This window comes from Bos indicus, chromosome 17, assembly GCF_029378745.1.
Source record: "Bos indicus isolate NIAB-ARS_2022 breed Sahiwal x Tharparkar chromosome 17, NIAB-ARS_B.indTharparkar_mat_pri_1.0, whole genome shotgun sequence".
NCBI classification, from domain to species: domain Eukaryota; kingdom Metazoa; phylum Chordata; class Mammalia; order Artiodactyla; family Bovidae; genus Bos; species Bos indicus.
The window spans coordinates 69,844,714-69,865,729 of record NC_091776.1 but is presented as its reverse complement, the minus strand read 5'-3'; the positions used below and the strand labels follow the sequence as shown (position 1 = coordinate 69,865,729).

At 49.3% G+C, this 21,016-nt stretch overlaps 1 long non-coding RNA gene across 1 annotated transcript; it reads left to right on the top strand.

Moving 5' to 3' along the window:
• The first annotated feature begins 53 nt into the window (after window positions 1-53).
• On the top strand, window positions 54-20,664 carry LOC109570958 (uncharacterized). The gene is made up of 5 exons (XR_011561234.1): window positions 54-241; window positions 12,097-18,011; window positions 18,455-18,572; window positions 19,354-19,430; window positions 20,230-20,664. It is a non-coding gene; the product is annotated as an uncharacterized lncRNA (long non-coding RNA).
• The last annotated feature ends 352 nt before the right edge of the window (window positions 20,665-21,016 follow it).

Genomic DNA, 21,016 nt, shown 5'->3' with positions numbered 1-21,016 from the left:
GACCCCGCCCCGAGCCCCCGCGCCAGCCAATTCCGGGGAGGGTCCCGCCCACACTCCTGCCCTATTGGGGAAATTCAATTTTGACTACCACGCCCCTAGTGGAGGCCCCGCCCTTCGCGGGCCCTGGAAGTACAGGATTCCAGTCTTGGGGCCACTGCTCCTGCAACCTTGGCTGGTCGAGTGGGCGTCGCCAGGAGGACGCAACTTTGCGCCAAAGTCGGGGAGGGCGCGCGAAGCCAGGGTAAGTGGCCCGGGATAGTACTATTCGCGGAGCCTTCGGGACAGCCTCTCTCCGCCCTCCTCTTTGTTCGTGAGACCCTGTCCCCTCCCTCAGCTCCGCCCCCTCCTCGCTTCTGTGCCTGGGCTTGGCCGCTGCCCCCAGGCTGCTTTCAGGACACCTGGTCCAGGCCACCTCAGAGCAGGGACTAAGTGGCCGGCAGCACATTGACCCTACGTGGGGGCACCTCAGGGACCGCCTCAGATGCAGTAGTCAATCACACACCTCTTCTCCAACCCACACACCTTTGCACACACATTCACCTTATCTGTCACTTCTCCCTGCCAAGCTCCTCAGGGTCGCCCTCTTTCAGCGCTGGGGTTTTAAACTGGAACACCAAGTCCAGAATCTCATTCAGTAAATGGAGGAAATCGAGGCCTTGAGAGAGCCGACATGCCCAAGACAACATAAGGAATAAATAAGGGGACCTCAGAGCTCAGACCCCCCTGGGAAAAACCACTCAGTCCCTTCTACTAGAGATCAGGGTCCCTTCCGCAGGTCTCCATGGAGACCAAAGGGACTTGGAGCCTGGGAGGTGGTGTCTGGAGTCCTGTCTGTCAAATAATAACAATAATAATGTAAACTCATTTATTTTGTACTTGCCATGTACCAGGCATATAATCCCTATGATGACTGTTTGAGCCCAAGATTACCGTCTCATTTTACAGTTGAGGACACGTGATAGGTAGTGGAACTGTGATTCATACCAGCACGTTTTGAGTATAGAACCTGTGCTTCTAACCACTGTGATATGGGATTATGCGGAAGTGGCTTCAGCCTGTTGCATCAGGAGACTCAGCCCCACTGTCTAGAGCCTCTGTGACCATCCGCCACCACACCTCACCCCCATCTAGACAGAGGGGCAGTATCCACTCTGAAACTCTTTTAAAGACGTCAACTTATTTCACCCCCACATTCCTGAGAGGTGATCCCATTTTACACACAGGAAAACCTCAGCGCTGAGAGGGAAGAGACTCCTTAAGGTCACATGGGAGGAGGAGCAAACAGAGCCCAGTTTGGGCGCTTTAATTCGAGCAAGCCGCATCTACTCTCTTTCTAGTTAAACTAGATGTAATGTTTTAAAATAAAGTTTGTTTTATTGTTACCATTATTATTATTATTATTTTGGGGGTGGGGTGGGGTACGTGGCTTATGGGATCTTAGTTCCCCTGCCACGAATTAAACCCGGGCACTCTAGCAGTGAGAGCTCAGAATCCCAATCACTGGACTGCCAGGGAATTCCCAACCTAGATGCCTTTTTATTCTCCAGGACGAGGGTCAGGACCCTCCAAGGCCAACTAGGTCCTAGTCAAACCTCGCGCGCCCATTGGAATAGCCCTCTGGGGCGGAGCACAGGTAGGCCACCTGAGTGGCGGCTGTCTTCTCCAATGAATGGCCTTCTTCGTCCTAGCTCCGCTCCTCACCCCGCCCCCACCCCCACCCCCAGCAGGGAGAAACGGCACGGGTGAGTCTCTGTGTGGACTTTATGTGACACTCACGCGCTCACTAGTTCCTGGTAACACTGAAGATAAGCACTGGTCCCGCCCCTCCGTCAAGCCCTCAGGGCTGGGGTCCTCCTCCAATCTTACTTGCCTTCCCTTCCCATCTGAAAGGGGCGGGGCGAGATGGTGGTGAAATAAAGATCAAAGGGCGGCCCGTGAGGTCCTGGAGAAACTTGCAGACACAGTATAGGAAGGAGCAAAACGTCCCAAGAGGAGGACCCTGGGGTTTACTGAGCACCTGTTGCATGCCTGACATGGGATTTACCGGGTTGCAAATTGACCACGGAGCTAGATATGTATTAACCCAAATTCTACAGAGGAGGAAACTAAAGTTCACGGAAGTGAACTGAATGAACTTCCATTCAGTTCAGCTGAATGGCATTCAGCTGGTAATGCCATTCAGACCTGAGTGGAATTCTGTCCCATGCCAAAACCTCTTTCGTTTACCTTGCTGCGACTAGGATTGAGGAAATCCTGGAAGACTTCTTAGAGGAGGTGATGTTGCAAACTGATCCATGAGGAAGGGTGCAAAGAAATCCATCCCACGGAGAAGAGGGAGAAAGATGTGAAAGGGTATTAGTGGCTAGGGAACAGTGTGAATAAGGCCAGAGGTTTGTAAGTGGGAAAAGGAGGCAAGAAAGGCTGTGGATAGAGCAGGAAATGGGGATGGAAGACCTTCCATTTGTGAAGTGCCCTAAATGCCAGGTGAGTAGGGTGAAAACTGTGGAGGCCTGGGCTTCAGTTGGTCCATCTATAAAATGAGGGTCTTGGACCAGCTCACTTCAGGCCCTCCCAGAAAGGGTTCAGATTCCTCTAGGTCCAACTCTAGACTGGCAGAGTGGGCAGTGGCTGGAACAGCTCATGGGCCAAGGGTAATATTTTGCTCTAGTCTCTGAGTCTGAAAATAAATATTTTTACCAAGCTGGCAGTGCCAGATCCCTGCATCTCTCTGGCTTCCCCTCCCCCAATCCGGGGTCCTGCAGAGAAAGCTCAGTCCTGGGGTCAAGAGGCAAGAGGAGTGATGGGTTTTAGACCCGGCTGCAGCCCAGGCAAAGCCCAGCTTCTTTCCCTTGGAGCCTCAGTTTCCTCATTTGCACAATGGGGTATTTGTGGCCTGAGCTTTCTGAGCCCTCTCCCTATCGACTAGACAACATACAATTCCAAGACTTCCAGGGAGACCCCAACTTGGGAATGTGTGCACAAGGGGCTGTAAGTCCAGTCAAGGCCGAGACCATGAGCCTATTGGAGGTCCCGAGGCTGCTGGGCACCAGGAGGAGTGAAAGGGTTAGAGCTGGGTCAGAGTTGGGCCTGCTCTTGGGGTCTCACTGCCTCATGAGAGTAGGGGGAGAGATGGTATTTGGACTCTAAAAGTTGTCGAGGGACTTCCTTTGTGGTCCAGCAGCCTTCCAATGCAAGGGGGTGTGGGTTTTGATCCCTGGTCTGGAAGCTAGGATCCCACATGCCTCGAGGCCAGAAAAACAAAACATAAAACAGAAGCAATATTTTTTTAAAAAATAAATAAAAGTTGTAGACAAAGAACCCTCACCTGCTGTTTGGCATGTGGAAGAGGTGGTGAGAGGGTATGGCATGAGACAACAGGAAGGCAGGTGGGACTCTGAGGATTTTGCTGGGAAAAGGTCATATAGGAGAGGCTGGAGCATGGGGGGCCCTGGAGAAGAAGAACTGGTTCTTGCTGGGGTTGGCTGGACCCAAGGGCTGTGACCCTCTTCCTCCTGGGCAGAACTGGAGGCCGCCAAGGTCATGGCCTGCAGCCCCAGGAGTGGGGCTGGGGATCTGTTTGGCAAACCAGTTTGGCAAGGCTGTCTCCTCTGTGATGTCATCCAGCCGTGGTGTTCTCTGTGCGACACGGTCAGATAAACGTCCGGGCTTGGAGGAGAAGGGGGCCCGGGCGTAGGTGCTGAGGGGTGGGGAAGGAGTGACCCTTCAGTGTAGGAAACTGGGAGGCAAGTGAGCCCTGTGAAGGCAAAGCGCACCTGAGACACCCACTGGGCTGTGATGAACCCCAGGAGAACAGCCTCACGGACAAAGGAGAGGCTTCTGGATGGGCCAGCCTGGACTTCCTGTGACTTCCGGGCGTTCCCTGATGCCTGGTGTCATCTAGGCTTATCGCTGGGGCCCTGTATAACTGCTGGCCAGTGGGTTGGAACCATGAAAATACATGAGTGGCAGTTTTATTTTTACTACGAACCTCATGGCTTGAACCCCGTGAGGTAGAACTCCATCATATACAGAAGAGGAGACAGGCTCGGCGAGGCCAAGCCACACCAGCACCTCACACAGGATTAGAACCCAGAACCCTTGATCTTAACCACAGTATCCTGCCACCTACCAATTGGGATCTCTGCCTACATGGTGCCTTATATATTTTTTAACTGCTTGTGAGCACAGCAGCTGAATCACGGCATCATAGAATCGTAGATGCCCACCTTGTGGTCTAGGTAGGTGATCAGTCCTAGAGAGGTCAAGGAACAGGCTTCAGGTCACACAACAGTTTGGAGGTGGAACTACTCCATACCCCAGATCCCCACCCTCCCCTTGTTTCCCTCTCAAGGCCTGGCACACCCATGCACGAAATAGTAGTTGTTAGCACATATTGAGTCCCTATATGTGCCATTCAGTCATTTATCATCACCACAGCCATGAGAGGTATGTGCTAAGATTATATCCATTTTACAGATAAAGAAGCTGAGGTTCAGGGACTTCCTTGGTGGTCCAGAGGTTAAGAATCTTCCTTGCAATGCAGGGGACATGTGTTTGATCCCTGGTCAGGAAACTAAGATTCCACCTGCCATGGAGCAACTAAGCCCGTGCGCTGTAACTCTAGAGAGTCCGTGTGCTACAACGAAGGATTCCACATGACCAACGAGGACCCCGCATGCTGCAATTAAGACCTGACCTAGCCAAATAAAAGAAATGAATATTAAATAAAAGAAAGAAACTGAGGCTCAGAGAAGGGAAATCATTTGCCCAGGTTGACACAGCATGTTGGTGGTAGGGCTGGAATTTGAACCAATCCCTTGGTGGACCCAAGAAGCCTCACTGGAGGCATGAAGACCTCTGGACAGGAGGTGGGCGGCCCCTTTGCAGGCTCCAGAGGTAAGCAGTGTCCAATTTATAGTTTCCACACAGGCCTGGCCTCCCTGGGGCGGGCAGAAAAGTGCTGAGGCTGTAGAAATGCTCTGAACCTTCCCAGAGGAGGCGGCCACGGTGGGAGGGAGTGTTTGGTGTGGACCTCAGAGCCAAGTGTAGACGTGGCGGCTGGGCCCGCTGCAGGCGAGGGAGGGCAGGCGGGGTGGGGCCCCGAATCGAACCGGCCTGTTAGTAGCGTTCCAGCCATCCGCCAGCCAGGCTCGGCCCTGCCCGCCCTTCTAGCTCCTCATCTGGATTTGAGATGACAACGCTGGGCCTAATAAAAGCAGAATGGTAGCAAAGGCAGGGCCTGGAACCACAGCCAGCGGGATGCTGGGATCCCCCATCATCTCATGCTGGCCTGGAACAGGTTTCTGAATATTTAAAATAATAGCAACTGCTTATGAAGTGGACACGTACCAGGCATTGTGCTAAGGTCAGCCCACGGTAACTCATTTATTCCTCATGATCACCCCAATGAGATAAGACTCTTATTAGCTCTATTTGATGATAGAGAAACTGAGGCACAGAGAGTTAAGCAACTTGCCCCTGATGGTTATAACAGCGTCTTACTGCTAAGCACACACATGTCCGTCCTGGGCTCCATGCTAAGCACTTTCCGTGTGTTTTCCCATTTGAGGAAAAGGCATGAGGCATCCTAGGCAGATAAGCATTTATTTAGATAATGAAAAGAAATGAGATCCAGAGAGAAAAGGGACTTGCCTGAGGTCACATGGCTGCAAGGGGCCACTCAGACCCTGGACGCTAATACTAGAGAGAGTAAGACCTTGGCTTCTGGAATCAAGACAGACCTAAGTATGCTGGTGACATCACGGATCCTTAGCTGTGTGGCCCCGGCAAGTCACATCACCTGCCTGAGCTTCTGTTTTCTCCTCTGTAAAATGGGGGTTGGTTGACATGATACCAATACCACCTGCCGGCTATTAAGCCCAGCTTGGGAATAGTAGATCATTTACATCATGCCTCTAGTTTGTGCATGGGCTGTGCTTAGTCGCTCAGTTGTGTCCTACTCTTTGTGACCCCCAAGGACTCTAGCCGGCCAGGCTCCTCTGTCCATGGGGATTCTCCAGGCAAGAATACTGGAGTGGGTTGCCATGCCCCACTCCAGGGGATCTTTCCGACCCAGGGATCAAACCAGGGTCTCCTGCATTGCAGGTGGATTCTTTACCAGCTGAGCTACCAGAGAAGCCACTAGTTTGTGCATCCCCTCGTTCAATCCTCACAACAGCGCCCTGTGGTTTGCAGCTTTTCATTGAAAGCGTGGTCAGCAACTTTGGCATCTCCTAGGAGCTTGTTGGAAATGCAGAATCTCAGGCCTCGCCCCAGACCTACTGAATCAGGATCTGTATTTTAACATGACTCTCAGGGGGGTTCATGTGCACACTATAGTTTGGGTTCATGACCACAGGAATCAACTGGGTGATGAGGGTGGGGAGGTGTCCCTTATACCTGAATGTTCCTAGAAGAGCTGCTGCCTCCGTGATCTCCAGGAGAAAGATGTTCCCCAGGGTCCACTGAGGAGAGGTCAGTGAAATCAGCAGTCTTGGGTTGCTGTACTGATTCTTGCTTAGGTGCTGGCTGGGGAGGAGTCAGCCCACAGCAGACTGCTCCTCACATAGCAGATGGGCCTGGGAAACCTGGCTTGTGACCTGCCAAGGAGGAAACGACTCAGGACTTTGGAGGGAATCTACTATACACTGCTGGATTCCTACTTAAGGGACTTTTTTTTTTTTAAATGTGGACCACTTTTACAATCTTTATTGAATTTGTTATGATATTGCTTGTTTTATGTTTTGGTTTTTTGGCCTCAAGGCAACTGGGATCCTAGATCCCTGATCAGGGATTGAACTCGAACCCCCTGCATTGGAAGGCAAAGTCTTAACCACTGGATGACCATGGACATCTGGGGGATTCTATTTTGAAAGGCTCATCTGCTTGGCTGAAGGAAGGCAGGGGGTGGCCCGGGCGGATGTTGGAGCTGGGACCTTCACTTCGCCTGCTCCCATCCAGGCAAGCAGTTCCTAAAAAGCTGCCCTCAGAGCATGAATTGGGACCAGCCATATTGACTCGGCCCTGTAGGAGTTCCAAAGCACGTTCACCCTTTATCGTTTTTGATCTTCATAACGATCTTATACAAAACATGTAAACAAACAAAAAGAACAAAACCACCAGTCAAGCATGGAAGTTTCCTGCCTTTAAAGAAGGGTGAAGTGCAATCCCAGGAGTGTTGCTACTTAACTTGTACCTCCTTCTTAGTTTGTTAAACTCCTGTTCTCAGATTAAAGGTGCTGTTGGATTAAGAGGTTAGGTCAGGGGTGAGTCCATTCTCATTCTTTCAATTTATGAAGTTGTTCATTTAAAGCATGCCTGTGTAGCTCTCTCAGTAAGACATAAGTATCCACGCAGGTTTATTCAGTACTCTCTGGAGCTCAAGAGTTTCCCTTTAAGGGCCAGAGCACTATTTGAGGAAGCCAACTCCTCCTTCTCCCATTTCTGCCATTGGAGAAGGGATCTCCTGCCTGCCACCCGCAGGTCCCAGGCATTACTCAGTACCACGAGGCAGCTCCCCAAATTGCAGGCAGACTCTAGGAGGAATCTGTCAGTCTCTACAAGGCTTGCCTTGTGTCTCCAAAACTTATTAAGTGACATCATAAGGCTTGGCAAATAGGATGAGGGAGTTTGACCAGTGAGGACAGACAGAAGCCTGCAGGCATGGGTGCAAAAGGGTATTGAAAGAGTCTGTCGCTTTGTCGTGTCCAGCTTTTTGCGACCCCATGGACTGTAGCCCACCAGGCTTCTCTGTCCCTGTAATTCTGCAGGCAAGAAATACTGGAGTCAGTATCCATTTCCTTCTCCAGGGGATCTTTCCTACCCAGGGATTGAACCCAGGTCTCTTGCATTTTAGGCAGATTCTTTATCATCTGAGTCACCAGGGAAACCTCCAAGCAGAACAGAAATGGAGACTGCCAGGAGGCAGAGGTGAGGACGGCGCTGAGTGCTTTGAAGAGAGAATGAAAAACCCCAGTTAGCTTTACAGGACACATTCATAAGCAGGGTCCTCCTCCAGCCTCAGCAGCCTTGTGTGGCAAAATTTAATCACACCCAGTTCACAAATGAGGATCCTAAGGTCCTGCAAGGTCATTGAGCTATACTTAAGCCAGCCATGTGTCTTAGACCTGTGCTTGTACGAGTGAATAGTTGACGTTTGTTGAATAAAAGTAGAAAGTGTGCATTACATAGCACCTTTAAAAAGAACTGTAGGGATTTCCTTGGCAGTCTAGTGCCCATTGCAGGGGGCACAAAGATTCCACATGCTGTGCACTGCGGCCAAAAAATAAATAAAAAGAATTGTAAATGATGAGAACTTTACATTTTTAGATAGTCTTAAGTATCTTCCCACCAGATACTAATTACAAAGATACCTTTTACCATAGAGAAACCTCCTTAAAACAAGTGATATATATCTATATATATCAGTTATAAAAAAGAACAAAATTTTCTCATTTGCAGGAACATGGATGGACTTGGAAGTCAATACACTAAGTGAAATAAGTCCAGCAAAGGTTAACACTGTATGATGTTACCTGTATGTGGAATGTAGAAAATATAATGGGGCTTCCCTGGTGGCTCAGACAGTAAAGAGTTTGCCTGCAGTGCGGGAGACCCGGGTTTGATCCCTGGGTTGGGAAGATTCCCTGGAGAAAGAAATGACAAAGCACTCCAGTATCCTTGCCTGGAAAATTCAATGGACTGAGGAGCCTGGTGGGCTACACAGTCCATGGGGTCACAAAGAGTCGGACATATATATATGTGTGTGTGTATGTGTGTGTGTGTGTATATATGTGTGTGTGTATATATAAACAAAAAATAAAGAAGGAGACGCATAGATACAGAGAACAAACTAGCGGGTACTAGTTGGGGGACAAGGTAGGGATAGGGGAGTGGGTGGTATTGGGTGTAAGACCAATATTGGGTGTAAGACCTTTTGAGGATGTATTGTACCAGACGTGGAGAATATAGCTAAAGTTTTGTAATAATTATAAATGTAACATTTACAATTGCATAAAATTTTTTAAAAATTAGATAAGCTAAAAATCTTGACAAAGTGACACATTAATATATAGCTCCTTTGGATGACACCTTCTCTACCACTGCTCATTTTTCTCTTCTAATTTGAGAGAATATTTCAAGTCTCTGTATATTCCAGATTATTCTCACCTCGAAAGCCACCTCTCCCAAGAAGCTCTACATAATCTCTACCTCTGCAAGTTGCGTCTTCCTCCCTTGAAATCCACGACCCTTACTGGCACCTCTCTTAGGGCATTTATCACCTCGTGGTGGACATCTATGACATCGTCCACCCAGCCCCACTGTCCAGCTCTTTTTCCTCTCTCCCTGACTCCAACCATGATGTTCTTACTAGGAGCCGCCATGTTGTTACAGATCACACTCCAAGCGACAGTTGATTGGTCTAGGGGGTAGACGTCTGACTCTGCTGGGCCAATCGGACACTTAGTTCCAGAGGGGGATGGGAACTGAGTCCCTCCCCCACTGGAACTGAGAAGTTCATTGGTCTGTTCCTGGTTCCTGGAGCCTTGAGATAGGAAATATGGAAGCCATTAGCCATCGTGTCCTCTGACACATGGAGGAACTCTGTCTGCAACTAGAGAGAGAAGATGGCTAACACAGCAAAAGAAGGAGGGAGAGAGAGCTGGTTCCATCTGGCTTTTTTGCTTGGATTTGTGGTTTTTTGTTTGTTTGCTTGTTTAAGTAGCAGATTAATTTTTCACAATTTTGGAAGTCTGAGATCAGGCTGCCATCATGGCTGTTTTGGTGAAGGCCTATTTCTTGGATTGAGACAGCAGCTTTCTAATTGTATTCTTACTTGGTAAGAGCAAAGAGAGGACTCTGATTCTATCTGCTCTTGAAGTTTTCCATCGTTTCCAGGAATAGTTGATTGGTTGGTTGGCCCTGCTGTCTACTAGGTAACTCTCAGAATCCAAGCTTCTGATAAAATCTCCTTCCAATAAATCTTTATTAAGGTAGCCAGCATAGTTTTCTGTGGCTTTCAGTCGAAAGATACTCAGAGTATAACTACTCTGCGTTATTTACATCAATGTTTTACCTCTCCCTCTCATCTGGGGATCGCCAAATGTCCACCTTCGATACAGTTCTGCCTGGCCTGCAGCTGGTGAGAAAACTGGGACAGTTACTTACAAAGATAATTTTCAAAAATTACTAAATTCTGAGATTAGTCCTTTTTAAATTTTATGGTGACAGAAAGTAATGCTCTATTTCACCTTTTCTTTAATGTTCTTTGACAAATAACAATGTGTTGGCAACTGTATGCCTCTTTCAGGGATGTGAAATCCCAGAGTCTGGGGAACGCTGTCCAGGTATTGATTCCTTTGGCAGGGCCCTCGCCTGGCTCCTCCCGAAGCTCCTGGCATAGCGCAGGGTAGGAGATGCCTCCAAAAATGAGTGAGATGAGCTAATGGGTTTAGAGAGCAGTTCTGGTCTCCTGCCTGTGACGAGATGATCTGATTTAAAACTATTACAGCTTGTTCATTCATTCTTATATGATTTTTCAAAGGAAGCTTCATTTTTTAAAATTTACGTATTTATTTTATTTTTGGCTGCGCTGAGTCTTCATTGCTGTGCAGGCTTTTCTCTAGTTGCAGCAAGCAGGGGCTACTCTCTAGTTGCAGCGCACGGGCTTCTCATTGCAGTGGTTTCTTTGGAGCTTGGGCTCCAGGTGCATGGGCTTCGGTAGTTGCAGCACATGGGCTCAGTAGTTGTGGCTCCCAGGCTCTAGAGCACAGGCTCAGTAGTTGTGGCTTAGTTACTCCAAGGCATGAGGCATCTTCTCAGACCAGGGATCGAACCTGTGTCTTCTGCATTGTCAGGTAGATTCTTTACCACTGAGCCACCAGGGAAGCCCCCCTCCCTGCCCCAATTTCTTTATATATTTGCATAATATCTCACTAGACTTGCCTGACTTTTCCTTTTAAGTGGACATCAGATAATTTTCCCCTTTATCCTAATTGTCAAGGAATGGCGTGGCTAGGAGGAAAGCTCAGAACGAGCTCACTGTGGTGGGAGAGAACACTGGAATGGAATTCAGACAGCACTGTAGTCCAGCTCTGGCTTCCCCTCCACCTGGCTGCAAGGTCTTAGGCTGCTGCTGCTGCTGCTAAGTCGCTTCAGTCGTGTCCGACTCTGTGCGACCCCATAGACGGCAGCCCACCAGGCTCCCCCGTCCCTGGGATTCTCCAGGCAAGAACACTGGAGTGGGTTGCCATTTCCTTCTCCAATGCATGAAAGTGAAAAGTGAAAGTGAAGTCGCTCAGTCGTGTCCAACTCTTAGCGACCCCATGGACTGCAGCCTACCAAGCTCCTCCGTCCATGGGATTTTCTAGGCAAGAGTACTGGAGTGGGGTGCCATTGCCTTCTCCGAAGGTCTCAGGCAACCTGCTTCATTTCTGTGAGCCTTGGTATCCCCATCTGTGAAATGGGAATGATATTAGTCTTCCTTCTGTATAGGACTGATAGGGGCTGAGTAAGGCTTTGGCAGCAATTTGGGAATTGGACGTGGAGGAAACAGGTACTGAGCGTTGTTTTACAGGAGCTGTTGGGGGCATTGGATAGGGAAATGATTAAGAAATAGAAATGGAATTCAGGGAAGTGCAGGGGAGTGGCAAAGGGCTTCTAGCTAGTCCTGGCTCTGTCTGTTACTTGCATGTGACCTCACTCTCTGTGCCTCAGTTTCTTTATCTGGAAACCCAGGTCCCACTGTCAGGAAGTAACTCTTCCTGATCCTTCACACAGGGCATCAAAGTATGCAGACAGCTAGTTGGAGAGAGAGGAGCACTCTGGGGGGCGGAGTCTGCATGAGGAAGGCTTGCAGTTAGGAATTACTGGATAAGAAATACTTGTCTCACGTGTTTCGTTTCATGGGGACAATCATAAGATTGGTTTGGCCAAAAAGCTTGGTTATGGAAAACTCTAACGAACTTCTTTGACCAGCCTGAAACTTCTCTATCGTGATGAGAATTAAACAAGATAATGTAGAGCACTTAGCACAGGCTGGCACATCGCAGACTCAGTAATGATGCTTGTCCTTGCTGCTCTTGTTTTATTTTACAGATAAGGAAAATGGAGCCTCCGAGAAGGTGTTGCGGCCAGCCCAGGCACACAGCCATCAGTGGTCAAGCAGGATTTGAATCCACGTCTTCCTGACTCTGAGGCCAGGCTCTGAACCACTGTGTTACAGTCACCCCATTGTGGGGCCTCTTTGCCAGACCCCAGCTGCCGGCCTGACTCAGCATCTGTGGGTGGCCTCGCTCCAGTGCATGGGCAGCAGAGCCAGTGAGAAGCCTCCCAGTTCCTTGAAAACCAAATATGGCCAGACCAGGCCCTCGGAGGTCCGACCCCCAGGCTGGGCCTGCTCCTGCCTGCTCCTCTGTGCTGTGGGGCCCTGCTCACTGTGCAGCCTCCTGGCTCTGCCCCAGAGGACTCTGGGAGAGCCCCCATCCAGATCCCCCTCTTCATAGGATCTTGTTGAGCAAGTTACTGAAGGAGAACACGCAAGACCAGTGTCTCTTCTGTGCTGTGGTGATTCCCAGCTCCAAGCCTTGCTCACACAGTCCTCTCCGCCCGGACTTCCTCTCCCTCTCTAACCAGCTCTTATGCATTCTTTGGTGCCCAGTGTGAGTTGTCAGGACATGTGTGACCCTGAGTAAATCTCTCATCCTCTCCATCCATCCATCCATCCATTCACCCATCCTTCCATCCAGTGAGCACTTGCAAGGTGCCAAGCATTTTGACATATAGTCACTCCTTCCAGACTAGAAGCTCCTTGAGAATTGCAGACCAGAGGTAGAAGATAATTGTTCAACTCATATCCATGGGCCAAGTCTTGTCCGTACTATAGTCCTGGTGAGGCTCTTATCATGATCACCCCCTTTTCACAGTTGGAAAGACTGTACTCAGATAGTTCAGTTCAGTCGCTCAGTCGTGTCTCACTCTTTGCTACCCCATGGACCTCAGCACGCCAGGCTTCCCTGTCCATCACCAACTCCTGGAGCCTACTCAAACTCATGTCCATTGAGTCAGTGATGCCATCCAACCATCTCATCCTCTGTTGTCCCCTTCTCCTCTTGCCTTCAATCTTTCCCAGAATCAGAGTCTTTTCCAATGAGTCAGTTCTTCCCATAAGGTGGCCAAAGTATCAGAGCTCCAGCTTCAGCATCAGTCCTTTGAATGACTATTCAGAACTGATTCCTTTAAGAATGACTGGACTCCTTGCAGTCCAAGGGACTCTCAAGAGTCTTCTCTGACACTGTACTCAGACAGTGGATGTCCAAAGGACTCAGCAGAGGGGACTTCCCTGGTGGTCCAGTGGTTAAGAATCTGCCTTGCAATGCAGGGGACAAGGGTTCAATCCCTGGTTGGGGAACTAAGATCCCACATTCTGAGGAGGCAACAGCCCATAGGCTACAACTAGAGAGTCTGTGCGCTGCCATGAAAGATCCCATATGCCAAAACTAAGACTCAACACAGCCACATAAATAAATATTTAAAACAAATACACCCCCCACCCCGGACTCAACAGAGATGAGTAGAGGTGAGGCTTGAACCCTGACCTGTTGGACTCTGGAGGCCAGATTCCTGGCCACTAGGCAGTACTGCCCGCTCCCCGTGGAAGGCTGGATGGCGGTGAGACCTGGGTTCTGGGGAAGGGCTGGGCCCACTTCTCCGTCCGCTCCTGGCTCTCGAGTAGTCTCCTTAATCCAGCGCCTTTCCAGTCTGGAGGCAGCTGTTCCTCACTTGTCTTCCCTACTCAGCCCCTCTGTGACCAGAGGTAGTCTGACGCTTGCCAGGGTGGCTGGGGGAGGATTAATTTTTTTTCCCTTGCCTCCCCCTGACTGAGACGTTGAGAATGCCTATCCCATCTCAGCTTTCCAGTTGGTGCTAGTGGTAAAGAACCTGCCTGCCAATGCAGGAGACATAAGATGCTGGTTTGATCCCTGGGTTGGGAAGGTCCCCTGGAGGAGGGCATGGCAACCCACTCCAGTAGTCTTGCCTGGAGAATCCCATGGACACAGGAGTCTGGCGGGCTACAGTCCATAGGGTCATAAAGAGTTGGACAAGACTGAAGTGACTTAGCATGCACAGCATGCACGTCCCATCTCAGAGCCTACAAAGTCCTTTTCAAGATCACCAATGTTTCACCTCCGCCCTGCAGGGGAGGCAGGGCAGGGAGGCCCTTCCTCATAGTTCCGCTGGGGGAACTATGGCCCCAGCACATCAGGAGGTGGCCCGGCCGCGCCTGAAGTCTTTTGCTTCAAGGAATGGAGTGTGGAATTGCCTGCTAGATCTTTCCTGAAGCCATGGTCTGAGGTACTTAAGAGTCTGACAGAGATTCCAGCTCTGCTACCCACTAGCTGTGCAGCCTTGTGGGAGTCACTTCACCTCTCTGAGCTTCAGTCTCCTCCTCTGAAACACGGGGGCAGTGCGACTTAGCATGCACGCATGCTCGTACCCATCTGAGAGAGGCTGGGAGGCTGAAATGAACTAATGCTCGCGAAGCACGTAGCCTGGAACATAGTGGGTGCTCAGACAATGAGGTTATTATTGTTCTAAGTGCATAACATGGAATATCAGATCAGGAGGCTCATCCAGGCCAAGGGTAATGGTCCCTAACATTCCTTTATCATTGCTGTGTACCAGACTCGCTCATCAGAACAACATCCCTGTAATTCAGTGCTTCAAGGAACGGAGTGTGAATTATCTGCTGGATCTTTCCTGAGGCCATGATATGAAATACTTAAGAGTCTGACAGATCCCAGCTCTGCTACCCAACCAGCTCTGCAGCCTTGTGGGAGTTACTTCACTATCTGAACCTCGGTCTCCTCCTCGGAAATATGGGGGCAATGCTAGCAGCCATCTGAAAGAGGTTGGGAAGATGAAATGAACTAATGAACTGATTTTACAGATGGGGTAACTGAGGCTCAGAGAGGGAAAATGACTCGCCCTAACTCCCTGCCCAGTGAGGGGAAGAGCCTGGGCATGGACTCAAGTCTGTGTCTACAACATCAGCTTGGAGCCACTGTGCTGGATTCTCCCTCACGCTAAGGCCCAGAAAGGGAAAGAGAGTTACTTGGGGCCCCACAGCAGTTGAGGGTGGGTCAAACCACATTGCAGAGGCCTTTTCCATTCTGGCAGCTCCACATGGGTCTGGATAATTCTCCAGCCCTAGGGCTAAAACTAATACATTCACAGTCCTCAGAACTCAGGTCTGGGGGTCTCATCCACAAGCTCAGGTTGCCCCCCAGATCCCATCTTCCCCAGACATCCCATGGTCATCCCTTCCCCACCGCAAGCTTTCCACATGGACCCCCGCTTTGAAAAAAAAATCAGCTGAAACTTTGGCCAAAGAAAACTCATTGATGCCCACAAACCAGCCAGCCAGGGAGGAGGCTGCCCTGGAATGTTGGAGGGGGGTCATCAAGCTGTTTGTGAGCTGGCCAGCCGAGAAATAAGAGCAGCTACCATTTTTGGTGAAAGCCATAACTCCCTCTATGGGGAAAGGATCCAGGGCAGGCCAGTTTAGAGGCTCTGGCCTCAGTTTCCCCTTCATCACCACCATGGAATTTATGGGGTTTGAATAACTTCAGCTATTAATTCAACAAATATCGGTTGGGTGCCTGCGGTGTGCCAGGCACTGAGCTGGCTGCTTGGGGGCACAGTGGGGTGAGAGCTGAGCCCTGTCCTCCAGGACTCACTTTCCAGCAGAAGGCAATCTCTCGGTAAGTCTCTCAAAGAACCAGAGCCTGGTGGTCCAGGCCCACAATGCTAGATCAATACTCTTGGGTCTGGATGGGTTTCAGAATTCAGAAATTTGGGGAATCTTAAATGGTGATGGGGTGGGGTCTGGGCCCACTCATTCCAATCAAACAACAGATATTGCTGTAGTGAGAAGTGTGAGCATTGGTAAATAAAAGTTCTACACAGCTTCAGTCCATTTGGGTCAGATTTTGCCTCCAAATGAGTTTTCCTGGAGGCTACAGAAAAGCTCTTGGTTGTCTAGGTGTTCTGGACTATGGTGTGGAAGGTAGGTGTTAAGGACCTGATTCCTCTCCCCAATATACAGATGAGAAAACCGAGACACAGGGCAGAGGAATCACATGCCCAAGTTCCTGGAGCAAGCAAATGGTAGGTGGGAATGCCGGCCTCAGTGACTCTAAATTTAGGGCTTGCCACCGCCAGGGACCCTGCCTGGGAGAGAAGCAGGGACGGAGGAGAGAAGGTTCCTTGGCTCAGCCTCCATGGCCCAGCAGCCAGTTCTGCCAGGAAGGAGTTAAGCCCCACCTGGGCCTCAGCCAGGCCTCTGCACCGCGTCTCCTTGCAGGGCCTGCCTGTCTGGGGCCTGTTTACCAGGCCGTGCTTGCATCACCGGCTTCGACGTGCAGTGCAAACACACTCACATTCTTGGGTCATGAGAAATGCACAGTTGCGGTGACATCATGCCCAGAGAGGAGGTTTTTGCCAGCCTCCTGCTGCCCACAGTCAGAGCTGTTTAATTAGCACTCTTAACTGGAACTCTTGTCTTCCTATAAAAACCAACTGGAGGAACTCTCATGGGTGGAGATGCTGGGGGTTGGAGTGTGTGTGTGTTTTAAGGGATAAAAATAGCCCATCTGGGACTCCTTTTGGGGTATTTGTAAGTATTAACGCATCACTGTTTATATTAAATCTATGTCACTCGGACATTTTCGTCTGAATCTGGCTTGGAGATGGGACCAGAGAACCACTCGTGTCCTTTTGTTCCCTCTAGTTTTTCCTTTTGGGAGGGAGACACGTAGGCCAAGTGAAAGGGCCCTTGGAGACCATTCAGACCAACCCTTCATTATGCAACCAAGGAAAGGGAGGCCCAGAGAGGCAGGGCCTTCCCTGAGGCCACACAGCAAGTCTCCATGTTCCCACACCCCGTGCACGCATTTTGCAGCGCTGCCCTCACCCCCAACTTTGGTTTTGTGCGTTGGCTTTTCAGGGTGTTGAGAAGAGAGGTGCTTCTGGCTAGAAACTTCCTAGGTATGTTTGAGATTAGAGTGGAGGTGATGGTGGTGGTGGTGGGAACAGAGAAGACCGATTGGGACACAGGAGACCTCAACCTCACCCACTTTGCCTCCCCAATAAAACCTCATCCAGGCTTTGAAATGTCTGTTCCTCTCCCTAGACAGTCCCAGTCTCCTTTTGCCCAAGAAATACTCTCATTGGCCTCCTTTTCGTGACTATTGAAGACTTATTTCCCACAGAGTGGGTGCTAGAGTATCCGCAAATGAAAATAGAAGACACTCAGTTAAGTCTGACTTTCAGACATACAAAAAGTAATATTTTCATACAAATATGTCCCATGCGATTTTTTTTTTTTTTTTTTTTTTGCTATACTGCATGACTTGCGGAAACTTAGTTCCCCAACTAGGGATTGAACTTTCACCCTTGGCAGCGACAGGAGGAGGTCCTATGCCAGGGAATTCCCTGTCTCGTGCATACTGAGACAGAGAGCTATCTGGCAGCCCTATTCTCTTTCATCCTTGTCATCATGACTGGCTGACACACTCGACCATCTTCCCATCAGCCTTCCTTCTCCTTCTTCATTAACTGAGCCCTGATTTTGTCTGGAGCCGCATTGTGTCCCAGGCGATGAATCATATGTGTATAAGCTAGTCCTGACAACTCTGGTCTCCTTTGCTTTCCCAAATTCCCCTGCAGTCAAGGATGATCTGGTGACTGCAAGTTTCTTGACACCTTCCTTTTCAAAAAGAAGAAGCTCACTCCCTCTCCTTGAATATAGGCTGGACTTCCTGACTCATTTCAAAGAGTGACTTCCAAGGCTAGGTCACAAAAACCATTGTTGCCCCGCTCTCTTTGATGACTCACTCTGGGGGAAGTTAGCTGCCATGTTGTGAGAACACTCAACAGCCCTGTGGAGAGGCCCATGTGGGAAGAACTAAGTCCTCCCACCAACAGCCAGCACCAACATGCCAGGCTCATGGGTGAGTGGCTCCAGCCCCAGTCAAGCCTTCACGTGATTACAGTATGGGCCAATATTTTGACTGCATCATGACCCAGGGAGATACTCATATTAATCATAGTTTTAATTTTCTATGTTTTATGATGTTTTAATATCTTTGGGGACTTTGGTGTCTGGGAAGAGACTGCCCCTCACAAGCCCAGCTCATTCCTAGACATAGTAAACAGCTTGTCCGTGAGCCTACTCTTCATGTACAAACCAACCAACTCTGAGTCCATACCCCCAACTACCTCCTTATCTAACTGTCACATATCAAACCAATATTTCCTGCGCTGTAAGTCAACCCAGGGAGGGGCAGACACTGGACAGCAAGGGGGCAGTCCCTACACCCCCAAAGCCCACTGGGATTTTTCAAGCTAGCCAGTCCTAAGCTGTTTACTCTGCCCTGGTTTGCCCTTTCCACAGAAGCCCCAGGAAAGGCTGTGCTCTTGAGCTTCTCTACCCTCTCTGGCTCCTGACTCACACTGCTGCTTTCACCTGTAGCCCTGCGTGGCTCACTATACCTTCTGCTTCTAGGGGCACTGTAAGTAACATTAAACTTTTCTTTCAATGATATTGACTTCCCCATGTTGGCACACAGTTACCTTTATAAACTGAGTCAGGCACAGATCACTCCTGAGAGATCCTTATCTAGAACCACCCCACTAAGCCATTCCTGGATACTTGACTCACAGAAACTTCTAGAGATAGCAGATGTTTACTGCAGCAGCTAGGTTTTGGGTAATTTGTTTTACAGCAGTGGATTACTAATGCAGATGGTCATGTGACCTAGTTCCAGCTAATGAGACATAAGAGAAAACATGCTGAGATGCTTCTAGGGAGCTTCCCTGATAAAAGAATCAGAAGGAAGAGGAGAACTCAGGGGAAGGGTTACAAGGATGATGGTTACAGAAGTGATAGCCATCCTGGGACCATGAGGTTCTCAAATATAACGATGAAGGAGTGAAAAAGTAGGAAGAATCCCTGTCTTTTATGACATCATTAAGCTGCTGGAACAACTCTGTGGTCTCCTGCATCCAGATTTGTAGACAAGCAAACAGTAAATATTGGGGTAGGAAATGGCACCCACTCCAGTGTTATTGCCTGGAGCAAACTATGGGCAGAGGAGCCTGGTGGGCTACAGTCCATGGAGTCCCAGAGTCGGATATGACTTAGCAACTGAGCACAAATAATAAATATTTTTGTAGTTTGAGCCACTGTGTCCTACAACTTGCAGCTTAATGCATCTCTAACTGATAGAATGTGCACGCCCAAGAGCATCTCACGTAATGGGAGTAACTTTATTCAGTGACTTTATTATCTAGAATCTGAAATGGAGAGAAAAGGACATCTGAGCACCAAAACCAGCATCACAGTGTCTACACCAAGCCCTTACTCTCAGGTAAGCTTTCTGAGCCTTCACTCATAGCCTTTTCACTTTTACTTTTCATACAGTAATAACCAGCTTTTTTTCCCCTTATTTTTTGGCTGCATCACATGCATATGGGATATTTTCTTAGTTCTCTGACCAGAGATCAAACCCATGCCCTCTGTGGTGGAAGGATAGACTCTTAACCATCGGACCACCAGGGAAATCCCCCAACAAGATTTTCCAGGGTATCTTCCCAGGCCATAGCTTGGAAATCAATCAATCCCATAATTAATCATCTGCTACATGCAAAGCACTGCAGGAGTCACCATGTTCGCACAGATGAGTTTCAAGCTGGAAAGCAACATGGTGCAAACTTGAACTGCAATGTCAAGATTGCAGCAAGCCTGGAAAAAAGAGAATGTTTTCTAGTGGAGTGTCAATTTATTAAGGAAGCATATATTTAAAATTATTTCCCATGGAAAATTCCATCTACAGGGCAAATCACTCTAACTCTTCTTATGTGTTGCTAATACTGGTTTCCAAAATACTTGTCTGTTTTGACTTTCTGAACCCCGTAAAAATTTTTAGAAATGAAATAATGTGCCAGGCCTGAGTTCTGAGGAGATGCAGCAGTTCTAAGCTATGCCAAAGCACGATTATTCTGCCTCTAGACCACATAGAATCTAAGGCCCGGGGGGAGGAAAAGGAACAGCTCAGTAAACGAGGGGCAGAGTGAGGACTAGAACCCAGGACTGTGGACTTTCCCTTTCTCCGGGCAGTGAGGAAGGCAGTGCTGATTCCCTCAAACCACTCAAACATTTCCTCGCAGCAGGAGCAGAGCCTTGACCCAGTGCTGCGAGCTCCCCCGGGGTCAGGAAGCTCGGCCTCCCCAGGATTTCCTGTGTGTGGGAAAGAAACAGGATGAGTAGATAAATCCTCTGAGGCTTATTTGCAAGTGTGTGAAGACTTCTCCTTGGTGAATCTGCAGCAGCCCTGGCCAAGTGGAGCGACCCGCTGATGTGTTTTGTGCGTTTCTGAAAGTAATAAAAAAAGAATGACCTGCACCCATGAAGCACAAGGCTGGACATGGTAGGGAGAAGAGCGTGGGTCATTGTCCCTGCCCTTGAGAACAGCCTTGGTGTGCGTTCTCCCTGAAATGGACTTTAAGACAAGCATTTAAGAGCAAGTAACCTATCTTGGAGGTAATTCCAGGGCATCCTTGTAGGGGAAGGAAGGGAGGGTAGCCAGTAAAGGGAACATTATCCAGGCAGTTGCTGTGATGGGAAACCAGAGCTCAGGAACTCTCAGAGACAGGGTAGAGGAGCCTCACTTAGTCCAACACAGGGGCGAGGGAGCTGGGATACCCATCCTTTGCTGATTGAGTTCTGAGGTGTGGGGGTTGAGGGTGGGGTGAGTGAGAGGGGTAGGAGCCAACTCTCAGGGCACTTCCGGCTTGCCTGCGTGCAGACCTCCAAAACGCTCCTGGGTCCAGAACAATGCCCTTCCCCAAAAGCAGCCTTTGTTGAATCCTGCAGCTGTCAGGGGGATATGGGTGGTGTCTGCTCCGGGGTCTGAACAGTAATTGGTTTTACACTCGCAGGAAAAGACAGACACAG